At 39.1% G+C, this 16285-nt stretch overlaps 1 pseudogene; it reads left to right on the forward strand.

Annotated features, from left to right (window-relative positions):
* The first annotated feature begins 12501 nt into the window (after nt 1-12501).
* Nucleotides 12502-13178, forward strand: LOC106990067 (40S ribosomal protein S6-like; annotated as a pseudogene).
* The last annotated feature ends 3107 nt before the right edge of the window (nt 13179-16285 follow it).

The following is a 16285-nucleotide window of genomic DNA, read 5'->3' on the forward strand; positions in this document are numbered from 1 at the left end:
GCCAGGCTGCCTTTGAATCCAGGCCTTTCTACCTACTACCTATGTGACCTTGGGCAAGTTACATAACTACTCTGTGCTTCAGCTTTAAGAAGTGATACTGGGTATTTACTTCATAGAGACATTGCAAGGATTAAATAGGTTGTTTATATGCAAAGTGCTTTAAAATAGTGTGTGGCAAATATTAAGAGCTCAAGAAACAAGTTATTAGTTTCTTATCTACACTAATGGTGGGGAAAACACTCTCATTTTAAAAAATCCACACAATACTACTGTGGGGATAGTTTCTCCATCAAATTCAGCAATTGGAAAATCCATCACAATAGAAGAAAATCAGAGCACGTCATTACAAAGATTCAAGGAAGATTACACTTGGAGTTAAGCAACCTGAGATCAAATCTCAGTTCTGTCACTAACCAGAATCATAGCTATCACTCAGATGTGCCAGAAGATGCTGAGATCTTCTGTGAGTTTGTCCTGCCATCTTGGGGCACACGTGCCTTTGTAGAAACGAGTAAATGACTTACAATGTTCAGCAAATTAGCATGTGCCTCTGTTCATTAGTCCATTCTCAGCATTTTGTATTAACATGCCCATTGTTCACAATAGTTAATGAAATACACATTTTAGATCATTTTATTTTGGTGCTAAAACTTGTACTTCAACTATTTAAAAAACTTTACCAAAATTTCTTATATAATTGTTGAGATGTTATACAAAATACAGGAAGTATAGTCACAAATTAACCATGAAATGTTCAGTATCAGGTCAATACTGTGAGGAAAGCAAAGACATGCAAGACATATCAGGCTTAAAGAGTTTGTTTCCAGTTGAAAAGACAAGACTCAGACCACAAATAGACTACTGACCACAGAAGGCGAAAGGGCCAAACAACTGACAGACATTCAAATGCTGTAGGACTGGAGAGGAAAGAAAAGTAAAAGTGAGCTGGTGAAATCAAAGTGGATTTTATAGAAAAATCGGACCAAGGCCTGAAAAGCTCACAACCTGTAAACGTGGACGCATTCTCTAATCCTAAAATAAAATTTCCTTTCAACGTGGGGGCGCCTGGGTGGCTCAGTCAGTTAAGCATCCGACTTTGGCTCAGGTCACGATCTCACAGTTTGTGGGTTCGGGCCCCGCGTCGGGCTCTGTGCTGACAGCTCGGAGCCTGGAGCCTGCTTCAGATTCTGTGTCTCCTCTCTCTGCCCCTCCCCAACTTGTGCTCTATGTCTCTCAAAAAATAAATAAATGTAAAAAAATTAATGAAAACAATTTCCTTTCAATGTGATGACTCCTGTTGATAGCGACTTTGAGGAATTCTGTGTTCTGAAGGATTCTGAAGCCAAACGTGGACTCAAGGGCAAAGAATTCTATAATCGACATTATCATCTGCCATAGGGAGAGAAGGCAGGAAGAGAGGAGCATGTACCTCTACCCTTTTTGACCAACTCTGTTTGCTTCCCACCCTGCTCCCTACTCCTGTTGTTCTTTTGGAGCCACTATCTACAGACCTATCTCCCCCTTCTCTTCCCCTTTTCTCAGCTTCTCTCATTCTTTTCATTTTCTCCAGAAAATCAACAGTTATTTTTTTTTGTTTACTGAAACAATTAAATACCATGTCCCATTCAGTCTTGAGACTTCAGATACTCTCAATATCTTTAGCCACCCATCCCTCGCCCCTGGTTTTGCAGTTTGAGAACCCAAACATTTATCATGGTGATCACCAGCACATCAACTACTTAGGTGTACTTAGGATGGGTTTTCGACATGATGAGAAGAGCATGAATGTTGCAGATTCTGACACAGAGCACCACCTGTGCTAATGTCTGTTTCCCCCAGATCCACAGAATCCATAGAATGGGAGAGCAGGAAGAGACCTTAGAATTCATGCTTAATTTCTTCATTGTATGAAGGAGGATGATGATACCCAGGAAATCAAGTCACTGTCCCAAGGAAAACAGAAAAGTTTTGTAATGGAAACAGCTAAAACTGAGAACATCTAAACCCATAACCTTTTGAATGTATTGCTTTAATCCACCTGTTGACTCCATACCCCCCCCCCAAAAATTATCTACAAGATATGCCACTTTGCTGGTCTATTGAGTCTGTATTTCTTTTTCCTGCTCTTTCACTCACTCTGCTCAACAGCTTCTAGAAGGTTCTTGAAATGTATTTGTATATTTACCAGAGTACCTCTCTGAATGAGTCTTAAATCCCTAACACAATTTTATCCAAGCATCGTACATTATATGTGTCTACTTCTTGGCTCCTCAACACCTGGTATGAAGCAGATTATACTAATGACCAAAGGATTCTTTACTAAAGCTCATGCTATCTGCTACAGTGCACTAGGGCATGCCGAATTTCTGAGGTCCAAAAAACTGAGGTATCGGTGTTCTGTATATAAATGATGGGTAGGGTTTTCATGAATTCATATAAGTGCTTCAAAGTAGCGTTTGTTGCATCTAGATAATGCCAGGATTTGTTGGAGATTCCTAAAAATAAAAGTAACAGGCACCATTTATTAGGTACGTACCATCTGCCCGATGCTAAAGTGGGTACTCCCCATCCATTTTCTTATTTAATCATCTCAACAACCCTGAAACTACACAGTACTGCCTCCATTTTACAGACGGGAACAAGGTAGAAGCAAATCAAGAAGTGCGAAATCCCTTGGAGTGCTTTTGTGAGTAAGTCACAGATTTCTTAGGCTCATTCAAATGAAATCACATTATAAGTATGGCCTGCATTGTTTATTTCATACACATTCTACCATGTTCAGATTCACAGATTAAAACATAGCAGCTCTCTCCCTTCCAAAATATAGATTTTATTCAGGGCTACCTGTTGAGATACAAAGGATGCCACTGCCATGCATTTCAGGTAGATTTCCCAGAAAAGGGGTTTGATTGTCATGTCCTCAGTCTTTTTGTGACCACAGAAGCCCTACAAATTGCAGGGCAGTCTCAGAGATGCTTCCAGGCCATGCTAAGGGCTTTTCTTTAGCTGAAAAACGCACTGACCCAGACCATGGTTGAACCTGTGACCCACCGTTTCATTAGTACTGGTTTCTAACTGCTCTAACTGTCCCAGACAAATTTACATAATTACATGGTTGCAGAATACATACTTGAAAAGCCTTCAAAGAAAACAGTTTACTTTCTGTAAACATCAGTTTTCACACCTCAAAACCGTTTCCTAGACCCTTTATTCCAAATAGAAATTGCTTGAAAAATGTATACAGGACATTTAAGTGGTTCTTGTTGAGGCTTGCAATGGGATGTTTATGCCTATTTATAAACTTCTGCCATCAGAAATCTTGGTGCCACTATGGTATCTCACTCAGTCTGTCTCTTCCATTTTGATGAGGAGAAAAATGCAAACTACTCTCTTCTCTGCTCCCGTTTCACAAGGTTAGCTAGCACTTTGAGCCAGTAGCAATTGAAAGCTAGTAGCTAGAAAGTAATTTACTTCTTTGAGTCTCACTCTTCAGAGCCAGTACAATCTGAGCACATTTTTGCACCAAAGACATTAAGGGAGAATTCCTTTTCAAGTGGTTATTCTTGAATTCATTTACTTTTGACACACACAATGAAATCCCAATTCTCCTGCAGGCTGCAGTGCCTTTGTTTGCTGTTTTATGCAGTCTATCTCCCTGCATCTTTGAATGAACAGCTGCCAAATTTCAGAAACTTATGAGTGCTTCCTCAAGATGGACTATTACCACTAGAACTTGGCCAGCTAATGATTTTTCAATCACCATTTTGCTGTTTCCTTTTTAGAAAGACTGAAAAGTGACAGAAGATTCTCAATTTTGAACAGACTTCATGAGCATTTGAATCCATGGCAAGTACACTTTCAAGTAATAAAACTATTTCTGATAAATGGCACTAACAATGTTTGTAATGTGATAAAAACCTGAAACAGCTCTTCAGATCTGTAGAAGATATTCCTGTTGGCTAGGGGCCATTTTAAAAGCCAGGGGCAAGAGAAAAGATGAATTTGCATTGCCCAGTGAGACTGGGATCTCTAACAAGATGGGTGACAAGTTTTCTGTGGGATAAAAAACGCAATGATGTCAACCACAAACACGAATTCACAGAAGCACCACAGCTAAGCAACTTAAGAATGTTAGGATGAGATAGGGGGCTCTCTGTTTGAGTCCCATCACCTACGTGTACGCTGATTTTGAACAATTTCTTGAACTGCTCCTTGCCTCCATCTTCTCATCTCTAAAATAGGGATGATGATAAAATGCTTCTTTCATAGAACCGCTTGAGGAGTAAATGTGCTAATATCTTCTTCGGTCTCTTCCATTTTGATTAGGAGAAAAATGCAATCTACTATATTCTCTTCTAAAATACTCACACTATTGTATGGCAAATAGTAAATGCCAAACACATTTTAATTTCTATATATGAAATTGGAGGTCACCTAGAGGTTTAATCTAAGGTGCACTATAGCAGTGGACTGGTTCTATTATATCCTATCTTGTGCTTATGCCCAGTACCTGTCCATTTCAATACAGAAAATAAAAAGCCACTCAGCATGATTAATCAATCCTCTTGCAACTGCGACCAGCCTGGAGAAATACTTTTGAAGAACTACAAAAAACTGGCAGACTTTTTCCCCCTCTTATCTTTGACTTTTTCAAATAAATCTCTTTCAGTGCATCCTTTTCAAATGTTTTACCTTCAAAATATGTCTGTTTCCTTCTTGTTCTCAAATAGAAAACATATTTGCAGTACTGGATCAGTCATGTGTTATGATAAAGTATATACACAAAGCCAGAAGATTTCTGCCATTTAAACTGGTATCTTAGTACTTTAGAGAATCTGAATAATTATAATCTCAGTCTTCAACATTCACATCTTCACCTGGAAAATGTCAGCAAATGCAATAATAATGTCATTATGCCATAGGAATTGAAAAAAAAATACTCTCCAGAAATTTGGTATGAATTTAAATTGCTGGCGGCACGAGCAAGTGTTTTCTCCTTATACTTCTTTGAAGAAAAGCCTCCTAAATGGGCAGAACTGAAGATAAAAGGTGCCACTAGGGCAGCCCGGGAAGAGACGCTTTCCAAAAGTTTATACCCACGGATATGGACATGCACATTCAATACATACAGGCATTCATGAGCAACTATCAAGCAGGGGCATCTGGTAGATCAATCCCCCCCAACCCCCAGCGAAGCTAGCACAGGAAATGAAAATGCCTCCCCAAATACCAGTGTGCCAGAAGACAAAATGAGAAAGAGGCAGATCTAGACTATGAAACCACAACATCAAAGGCAAATTTATACTAAGAAGATTAGATAGGCAGATTTGCATCCAACTAGTTTCAGTCTGAAATAAGCCAACGTGGAAAAAGATTTCATTTTCAAATGTCCATTACAATTTCAGCTAAGTACCAAGATCACCTCTAGAGAAATACAAAGAAGCATAAGCCATAAAGGCACATTTTTCTCTTTTAACCCAACAGTTTCACTCTGAAATCAGTGAAGAAAAATAAGGCAAGCATCCAAGATTCTCACTCTCATATAGTCACTAAATAAATATACATTCAGTTCCTACAGTGGGAAAGGAATCATCCAGAATTATCGTTTCATAATCCACTAGATCTACATTTAAAAACTTAGTTACGCTCTGCTTAAATGTTTACAGGCAAAAGGAAGATGGGATTTATTTATTTTTTTTAAGATTCTGACTTGAAACTGTCCATTACAACTGCTGTAAACCTGCAAGAGTCATGAAAATTGAATCTTAATTCAGTGCATAGTAACTTTACAACTGTTGGGTGTTAGGAATTAAGCAAGAGAAACAGGTCAAGGGGAGTAAGACTGCTAACTCAGGGGAGTCGGCGAGTCGTACTAGAGAGAGCCACAGGAATACTTCTGCAATCCTCCAAATTACTGAAGCCAAGCCCATTGTGTCAAACAAGGCTGTCTCTCCCTGAGAAACAAAAAAAAAAAAAAGAAAAGAAAGGAAAAAAGTTGCAGAGTAGACAAAGACACAAGAGAATGAAATTGGAAGTCTTCCGATGGCAAATTATTAATACCTTCTCTTTGAGAAATTGCAAGCAGGCAGAAAAAGGTCTAACCTGAAGAGAACGATCAAAGACGGAAATAAAAGCTTTGATGCCGAAGTTGCTCTGTAGCCCCCACAGCACTGTGAAGCCCGGGAGTGCAGCCAGGAAGATTGTTAACTCCAAAAAAAAAAAAAAAAAAAAAAAAGTGCGGGATGAATTGGTACTTAATCCCTGCGAGGATACAGGAGTGGTATTAGGTAGTGATTAGCTGCTTCTGGAATTTAGTGAGCCCATTTAATTTGAAGCTAGGTATTTGTATTTCTTTAGATTTTGCTCTAGAGTTTTTACATCTTTAAAAACATATGCTAGGGGCGCCTGGGTGGCTCAGTCGGTTAAGCGTCCGACTTCAGCTCAGGTCACGATCTCGCGGTCCCTGAGTTCGAGCCCCGCGTCGGGCTCTGGGCTGATGGCTCAGAGCCTGGAGCCTGCTTCCGATTCTGTGTCTCCCTCTCTCTCTGCCCCTCCCCCGTTCATGCTCTGTCTCTCTCTGTCTCAAAAATAAATAAACGTTAAAAAAAATTTTTTTTAAAAAACATATGCTAATGGTGGTGATTAGTCGATATGAATGTTTCATTTGAATAAAAAGTGTATTTCTCAAAAGAGAACATTATCGATTGGGTCATGTGAATCAAGTGGAACGAAGCTACCCATTCCAGGAAAAGCTCAGCTGAGGCTGCTGAGACAGCCACAGCCTTGCTGTGCTGTTCATCCTGGGACAAGGACCCAAACTGCTGATGTAATGGCTCAAAGAAAAAGAAACCGTCTTTTAAGCCTAATTTTGCAGACTCACACTTAAAGCTACACAGCAAGGTAAATAAATTTCTGATCACTCCATTAATTCACTCATTCAACACACACGTTTAAAGCTCAGTTTGTTTTAGGCCCCTTGGTGGGAGCCAGGTTGAAAGATGCTAAGGTTGGACCTGGCCTCAGAACTGCCATCTATAGATCACAGAACCTCAGACTTTGAACTGATCTTAAAGGTTGTTTTCTTCCCCTACTAGTCAGTGTTAACTTGGCAGGCCCCTTTATGCCAATCCTACCATGTGCTCAATCATAATCTAGTTCTGTATCTTCAGCAAGAAGAAACTTCATACCTCCTTATTTAGACAGTTATTCCTTTTTTTTGTTTAAGAAAAAAAAAACAATATTAAAAAAAAGTTAGAGTTGGGCTCAATGTCATGTTCCTAAATAAACAAACAATAGAAAAAATAATCATCTTAATAAAGCCTCTGGATTCGATTTCATGCATTTTCTTTTTGCTTAGCAAAACTGTGTGACTTGGCAAATGGCACACATACATTCTCTTTGTTAATGATCAGATATCAAAAGACTGTCTTTATGTGAAGGCCTGTTTAGAATCACAATATTAAGTCTCACCTACTGATTCCCAGATGGTTCCCACAGGTAACATTTTATAACAGAGATAAGTTGAAGCCAGAAGGAGCCTGATGTACTTTAAAGCCACAAAGAAATCTCTTGAAAGTCTGCTTTCTGTCTGACCTCACTTCTTCCAGGACTCAACAGGGCCAGGATAGTATATACTGTACTCTATACAACAGGGTAAGGAAGTCAGAAAATACCATTTTGAACAAAGAAGGAATGTTTTGGTATAGTGGACCTTCAGGTAGGATCGGGACCACTTTTCCTGATTTTTGAAATGCTGTATGCTTGCTGCTATTGTCACTATTTTTCTTGAATGTAATCTTTACTATTCCATTATAATAAAATACAACTGATCCAGAATGGTCAAAGGCAGTCTCATTCTCCGAAACAATTTAATTACCTTAAGGTCACATACATTTTAGAAGGATTTCAAAATATTTAAAAAGGCAATAAAACATTTATTACTAGCTCATGCCAAACAACATATTGTTTAAAGCTTCAGAAGGCACTTAACCATTTCTCTTCACCACCAAGAAAATTTACTATTTGGAGCATTTCACTTTTCTGGCCAAAAGATCTGCTGTCCAAATGCCTGGTACAATGACTTGTTGAGTTAATGAATCAATGAATGCATGCATGTATCAATAAGTGAATGAATGAATATGTAATATCTCCAACTTTAAGTATCATCATGTCAGTGACTTCATTAAACTTCATTTTTTTTCAGTTCATGCAAAATCTCACCTTTCATTTCCTACTTATTAAACTATTAGATGTGTTCAGCTTTAATTTCTTTGTTACCTAGCTTTTCTTATTTGTTAGCTGACTATGAAGGAGACTTCTTCACCGTAAAGTATAATATTTGCCCTAATGCATTTATAAAATTTTAATCCTGCTTGCAATAAACATTTTTTTCAAGTGACACTTGTAAATACCATGTTTCCTTCTTTAATTGTGCCGTAGTCATAAAGTGGGACTATCTAAATAAGAAAAACACTTGATAAAGGAAAAAAGACTTTGAATTGCATTTTTCAAGACACAGTCAATATATTAACTTCTATGTTTCTTACAATAGCACATTAGTCTTAATTTCCATTTCCTCCAGTAGAAGTATAATTTGCTTCCTTTCAATTTTAATATCCATTATGCTCTCTCCTTTTCTTGTATCCTTTTGCATTATGGCTTCCTTTACAGGTGCCATCAGCATTTATACATAATTCTCTAAGTTAGCAATGAACTTACCATTAAGATTATCCAATATTTAGACCTTCTCTACCCCACTGCTAACCATACATTTTTTATTAATTTTTTTAATGTTTTTATTTATTTTTGAGACAGAGAGAGACAGAGCATGAGTGGGGAGGGCCACAGAATCTGAAGCAGGCTCCAGGCTCTGAGCTGTCAGCACAGAGCCCGACGTGGGGCTCGAACTCACGGACTGTGAGATCATGCCTGAGCTGAAGTCGGACGCTCAACCGACTGAGCCACCCAGGTGCCCCTCTGCTAACCATACATTTATATAGTCAAGGCATTTGAGCCTTTCATTGAGCCTTTCATTTCATTTGAGCCTTTCACTGAGGCTTTCATCGTACTTTTTTTGTTTCTAGGTAAGTGGAGATTATCACAGTTGATGTGTTATTTCGGTATTTCCTTCTTTGTATATGAGAGCATCCCAACGCCAGCAACCACATGCTTTCTCTATTCTATGAGGGAGTCTCGGTCCACAGTGGACATTTACTCACATTAGGACTAAAATGAGAACAATATTTCTCTATGAAACTCCAAGTGAATGGCAAAGAAGCCACAACAACCATATATGTAGACTGTAGGGGGAAAACAGTTTTAGTTTTCTCTTCAGGTATTCCTGACACGTTCTTCAGCCAGCTGTAATATATTCTTGCTTAATTCACAGATTTATTTTGACCCTTTTCCAAGGTTAGATGTAATATAAGCATCTCAACATTGCCAGCAATTGTAGTACCCTGGAGAAGATTATTTGTGATAAATGAAAGCTAAGCAGGGGTCACTAGAACTCACAACAGAACAAAACATATCATCTCTTCTGTCAAAATGGAAAAAAAAATAGCCTTTATTTGAGTTACACAACTAAACCTCCAGTTGTTAAATATTCTTTAGCATGTAGTCTTTAAAACCATTACAACAACTTCAACTAATATCCATTCAAAATGCAGGCAGTCTCTTAAATCTTCAGGTCTCTTGCACTTTAGTCTCCTACTTCCCACATCCCCCAGTCTCCAGCATTGTTTAGAACTAACAGATTATAAAAATGTTATTTTTGCACTTGCCTTCTGTGGTTTGCCATCTGATTCAATAAATGGGTGAGTTAAGCCATTACTTTCAACCCACTTAGGCAATCCAGACACTATTGTTTTTCAGCAATGATGAGGAAAGCCCTCATCCAGTACCATCCTGCACAACTGAACAGCCACAGAATGCTACTTAATTCTCCACGTGCCCCACACTCACTAGGAAGCAGAACAAAGACTCAAAGCACTTTATTTTTGAAGGAGAAAAAAAGTGAGAAGAGACTTTTCCTCTGACAGAGTTTAGCCAGCTGAGAAGTTAGAGGGAACAGTCCCCACAAGAGATTATCTTCACTTCTGACACCAACTGCAAGTTCAGGGGGTTCCCAAAACCACCCTTATGCGCAATGACTTGTTAGAAGGACTCACAATAATCACTCAAAGCTATTATATTAAAATTGGCCAGGGGCATCTGAGTGGCTCAGTCAGTTGAGCGTCTGACTCTTAATTTCGGCTCAGGTCATGAACTCACGGTTCATGAGACTGAGCCCAGTGTCAGGCTCTGCACTGACAGTGTAGAGCCTGTTTGGGATTCTCTGTCTGTCTGTCTGTCTGTCTGTCTCTCTCTCTTTGGCTCCCTGCTCTCTCAAAAATAAATGAATGAATGAATGAATGAATGAATGAATGAATGAATAAATAAATAAATAAATAAATAAATAAATAAATAAATAAATAAATAAATAAAATTGGCCAAGGAAAGAAGTGAATAGGGCAGAGTTGGGAAGTACCACAGTGGAGCTTCCAATGTCCTCTGTAAAATCAGAGCATGTGACTTCTCTGGCATCGGCATGTGACAACATGTACGGACTATTGGACTGCTGCCAGTCAGGGAAGCTCAGCTGAGTCCCATGTAAAGAGTTTTTATTGAGACTTCATTACATAGACATGATTGATTCACTGATTGCTCACTTAGTTGATCTAAGTTCCAGTTTCCAGCCCCTTTGGGAGCAACCTAAAACCCCTACCGATGTTGTTGGTCTCTCTGGTGTGGCAAACCCAAAGCCCCTGTCAGATATGACATTACAAAGGCTGACAGATTACTTCCCAGAAACTGAGGTCAAAGTGCAGAACTCTTTTTGCCTAATGTTAAATTCTTTCCTGCGGATCTTCACCTTTTCATTAGCCTTTGATTTGGGGCATTTATCTCAATGGTAAACATACTCATTATGGTTGTAACTATGCCCTTAGGCATTCCGAAGGCCAGGGGAGATTTATTTAATAAACTAGAGATTAAGAAAGCTAATTTATGCTTTATGCCTGGAGGTGAGAGAAGGGAGGGCGGGGGGCATAAAATGCAGTATGAAGCCCAGTTGGAAACACAGACTTTGGCATTATGAGCTTGAACAAACATAGCAGGAGTTCTTTCCCTCATTGGCAATAATGAAGGAGTGAACTGTCACCAACTACTACCACTTGCCTGGCAGGTGGCAGACACAGCTGGTTCTGCACCTCTGAGTGGAAAGAGCATGAACAGTAAGTAGTCTACACAGAACATTTGGAGGGATTCCTCAAAACTCCCCCTACAAGATCGCCGCATCTGCTGACTGCCAGCTCTATGTCACCATTTAGGTGAAGCACTGTGTTTTCACCGTTAAAATACAAATATGTTAAACCAGAAGTCTCCATGAATACTTTAGTTTGAGGCTGTTTACTGGGGGAAGTAATGGAACTAAATTCTGATGGATGAAAGGGAGAAAAGAGAAAATTTTGAATTATGAAAACTGCATGGAGGCCTAAATGGAAAAAGATGAGAAAGAATTAAAAAGGGGCCCTACAGGCCTGTGGCAAGCCCTGCTGACCCCCCAGGTAGCTGGGCGACAATAGCATAAAACACTAGAGTAGCGATCTGGGTTGAAATCTTGGCTCAGCTACCAACAAACTGTGATCTGGACACATCAATTAAGCTTCCTGAGTCTCTGTCACCTCGATTCTAATTTGAGAAGAATATGAACTCCCTCACAGAGTGGGGGTAAGGCTTAAATGAGATAACATATGGGAAAAGCACCTTGTTAAATGTGTTTCTTTTAAACTACTATATAAGTATGCTATTATTAGTTGAGCAGATTGGAAAAATAGCTTTAGCTTTTTGATATCTAATTTCGGATATATATATATATATATGCTTCAAGAATATTAATAAAAAAATAAAAATACTTCAAGATAGTTCCATAAAAAGGTCTATATAGTCACATGGCTCCAGAATACACTGGCATCTAGACAGTCTTTTAAGAGAATCACAATATACATTACCACATTGAAGGTTCTGGACGCCCCTACAAGAATGAACCCAATATTAGGCTGTTTGACATAGAATCTCCCAAACTGTTCCAAAGACAGAAACGTCCTTTCCTCTAACACTTCTTAAAATTCAACGTGGGGGGTGGGGTGGGCAGTGCCTGTGTGGCTCAGTTGGTTAAGCATCCGACACTTGATTTTGGCTCAGGCCATGATCTCAAAGTTCATGGGATCAAGCCCTGAGTCAGGCTCTGTGCTGACAAGCATGGAGCCTGCTTGGGATTCTTTCTCTCCCTCTCTCTCTGCCCTGCCTCTGCTCATGCACTCTCTCTCTCTCAAAATAAATAAATAAACTTTCAAAAATCCAACAGAAACAGTGATCCAGAGAATAAATTTTGAGAAATATAGCTCTTTTTTATGGTACCTCGGAGGCAACAGTCTGCTTTTAAGATGAAGCTGAACATCTTTCCCAGCTACTGGCTGCCAGAAACTCATTGAAGTGCATGGTGAATGCAAACTTCATACCTTTATGAGAAGCCTATGGCCACAGAAGTTGCTGCTGATGTTCTGGGTGCAGAATGGAAGGGTTACATGGTCTGAATCAGTGGTAGTGATGACAAACAAGGCTTCCCCATGAATCAGGGTGTCCACCTGCTCCCAAGTAAGGGGCATTCCTGCTACAGACCAACGAGCACCGAAGGAAGACCGTGCGAATCTGTTTGGGGTTGCATTGTGGATGCCAATCTCAGTGTTCCCATTTCTGCACTCACTGATACCACTGTGCCTCACATGTCCTGGGGCCCAAAAGAACTGGCAGAATCCGCGAACTTTTCAATCTCTCCACAGAAGATGACATCTGCCAGTATGTTGTGATAAAGCCCTTAAACAAAGGTAAGAAATCTAGAACCAAAGCACCCAAGATTCAGTGTCTTGTTACTCCATGTGCCCTTCAACACACACATCAGTGTATTGCTCTGAAGAAACAACATACTAAGAAACATAAGGAAGAGGCTGCAGAATATGCTAAACTTTTAGCCAAGAGAATGAAAGAAGCCAAAGAAACACACCAGCGACAGATTGCCAAGAGATGGATGCTGTCTTCTGAAAGCTTCTACCTCTAAGTCCAAGTCCAGTCAAAAATGAGATTTTCCAAGAGTAACAGATAAACAAGATCAGACAGCAAATACTGAAACAACATTTGTTTGAGACACACAGTAAAGCAGACTATTCATGTTTAAAAAATATAATATTAAGGCATCATGTTCTATACATCCAACTTTTCACTATGCTTGACCAGTAAGGAAGAGGATGCCTTGCGCAGATGCTCCTGTTGAGAACAAGGTCCGAATCTGTGTAGCTAAATCTCTACCTTCAATATCACGCACTCTCAATTCTCTTGACAATCAATACTCTCCTCCATTTGTGTAACCTAGAATTTGATTTTTATTTTGCATTGTCTTTCTCTTATCTTCTATTTTGCCTCTTTCAGGAAATGTACCCTTAAATCACTGTCAAAGAAGCCTGTGATCATTTTACTGAGTACCCAGGACTGTTTTGTCTGGAGAACATCACTGAGGTAGTAGGCCCTCCACATGCTTCCTCCCATCTCCTATCCCCACTGGCCAAATCCAGACTCACTCAACTGCCCTGAGAGCAAGAATCTTGGAGAGAAGCTTCATTTTTCTTTACACAACATGAGACACCCTGATCACTTAAAGGAATTTTAATAATTGATTATCATACAAGTAGTTTCTAACATTGACCAGACTAAACTCTAGCAGAAAAGAGTGAAATGTTCCATTCCACCTATAGCCGTTACTAATAGACTTTTATTATAGAATAAATAATTTATGGATTAAAAAAGAACTAAGAGTGGGGTGCCTGGTGGCTCGCTCAGTTAAGCGCCCAACTCTTGATCTCAGCTCAGATCTCAGTCTCAGAGTTGTGAGTTCAAGCCCCGTGCTGGGCTCCACACTGGGCATGGAGCTTATTGAAAGAAAGGAAAGAAAGGAAAGAAAGGAAAGAAAGGAAAGAAAGAAAGAAAGAAAGAAAGAGAAACAAAGGATAAACAAAACAAAAACTAAGAACTGAAGTTGCATTACCCAAACCAAGTGATACATTCCCTAAGGTCTACCATATCTTCAAATTCAAATGTCAAGCAAAAACTCATCTACACTGTTCTTAAAAAAAAAGTGAACCATATTCTGCAGTAGAGCATGTTAACTTTTTTTTATCCAGGATTTCTTTTTTCAAACTATGTTCATCAAGTTCCTTAAGAGAAAATAGGACTTAAACTTGTAGCCAAAAAAAACAAAAAGAGGCAGTTTTTTTTTTTTTTTTTTGAGAGAGAGAGAGAGAGATAGAGAGAGAGACAGAGAGGAATACAATGAGCAGGGGAGGGGCAGAGAGAGGAGGAGAGAGAATCCTAAGCAGGCTCCGCACCATCAGTGCAGAGCCTGATATGGGCTTGAACTCACAAACTGTGAGATCATGACTTAAGCCAAAACCAAGAGTCAGACACTCAACCGACTGAGCCACCCAGGTGCCCCTCTTGGTTTGTTGTTGTTGTTTATTTGTTTTCATAATAGCCATTCTGACTAGTGTGAGGTGGTTATCTCATTATGGCTTTGATTCACATTTCCCTGATAATGGGTGATGTTGAGCACCTTTTCATGTGTCTGTTGGTCATTTGTATGTCTTCTTTGAAAAAGTGTCTATTCAGGTCCTCTGACCATTGTTAATCAGATTGTTTGGCTTGGTGCTGAGTTGTGTTCTTTATATATTTTGGATATTAACCCTTTCTTGGATATATGATTTGCAAATATATTTTACCATTCAGTAGGTTGTCTTTAGTTTTGTTGATTGTTTCCTTTACTATACAAAAGCTTTTCATTTTGAGGTAGTCACAGCAGTCTACTTTTGCTTTTTTTTTCCCCCTTGCCTCAGGAGACATATCCATAAATATGTTGCTAAGGGTGCTATCCAAGAGATTACTCTTAGGAGTTTTAAGGTTTCAGGTCTCAGATTTAGATCTTTAATCCATTTTATTTTTATGTGTGGTATAAGAAAGTGGTCCAGTTTCATTCTTCTGCACGTAATGTCCAGTGTTCCCATTTCTTTTCCCCCATTGTATATTCTTGTCTCCTTTGTCAAAGATTAACTAACCATATGGGTTTATCTCTGGGCTCTCTGTCCTGTTCCATTAATCCATGTGTCTATTTTTGTGCCAGTCTCAGACCGTTTTTATTACTATGGATCTGCAGCATATCTTGAAATCTGGATTGAGATGCTTCCATGTAGCTGTGTCTTTAAAACACACTTTACATATAAAATGCCCATCTTAAAATCTTCAGTGGCATTACACATCTGAGGAGCTGCAATCCAAACTATTTAGCTTGGCAATAATGAGTAGCATGGCATTAATCTGCAGTCTTATTTGCCACAACATTCCAAGTCTAACTCTCTACCATGACCTCATTCCTGTGCCCCTTTTAAGGTATTTCTGACAAAACATTCAACATCATTCATTATAATGATTTGTTTTCCTGTCTCCATAACCGGAATACAGACTTTGCGATAGTACAGCCATATATTTCTTACACAGGCCACAGTCATTCAATACATATGTGTATAATGAACACAATGTTAAATGGAAAGAATCATTAAGTTCATACTTTTTGTAGGAAGACTTTTTTCTCAGCATACTGATCAGGTCTAAACACTAAAGAGTATAAATCCCTTTTAGAAATGTGGTATCAACTACATTTTTCATAAACAAGAAAGTGTTATACACTTTAAAGAAACAGCATCACACAGTGGTTGAAAGGACAAAATGGAGAGCTGGACCGCCTGAGTCCACACCCTGGCACCATCATTTGCTACGTGTATGATCTCAGCTAAGCTCCCTACCCTCTCTTTACTGCAGGTGCGCCATCTGTAATAGGGGGCTATTAATGGCACTTACCTTATAGGACTATTGTATTAAATGAGGCAACATGCATGAAGCATTTAGGACAACATCTAGTATGTAGAAAGCATGATTTATGAGTTAGCTATTACAATCATTGTTACCTACCTACAATATTTTCTAGTGCATCATTAATTACACCCTATAGAATCATATAAGCCTCAGTTGCACTAGGTCATTCTCCTGTAAGGTCGTCATATTCACAACATCAGGAAATTCTCAGGCAGTCTTTTTTAAATTGCATCTTATGTTTACTAACACTAGCCATGCAAAGCATACCTGC

The sequence above is a fragment of the Acinonyx jubatus genome, chromosome C2, assembly GCF_027475565.1.
Source record: "Acinonyx jubatus isolate Ajub_Pintada_27869175 chromosome C2, VMU_Ajub_asm_v1.0, whole genome shotgun sequence".
NCBI lineage: Eukaryota > Metazoa > Chordata > Mammalia > Carnivora > Felidae > Acinonyx > Acinonyx jubatus.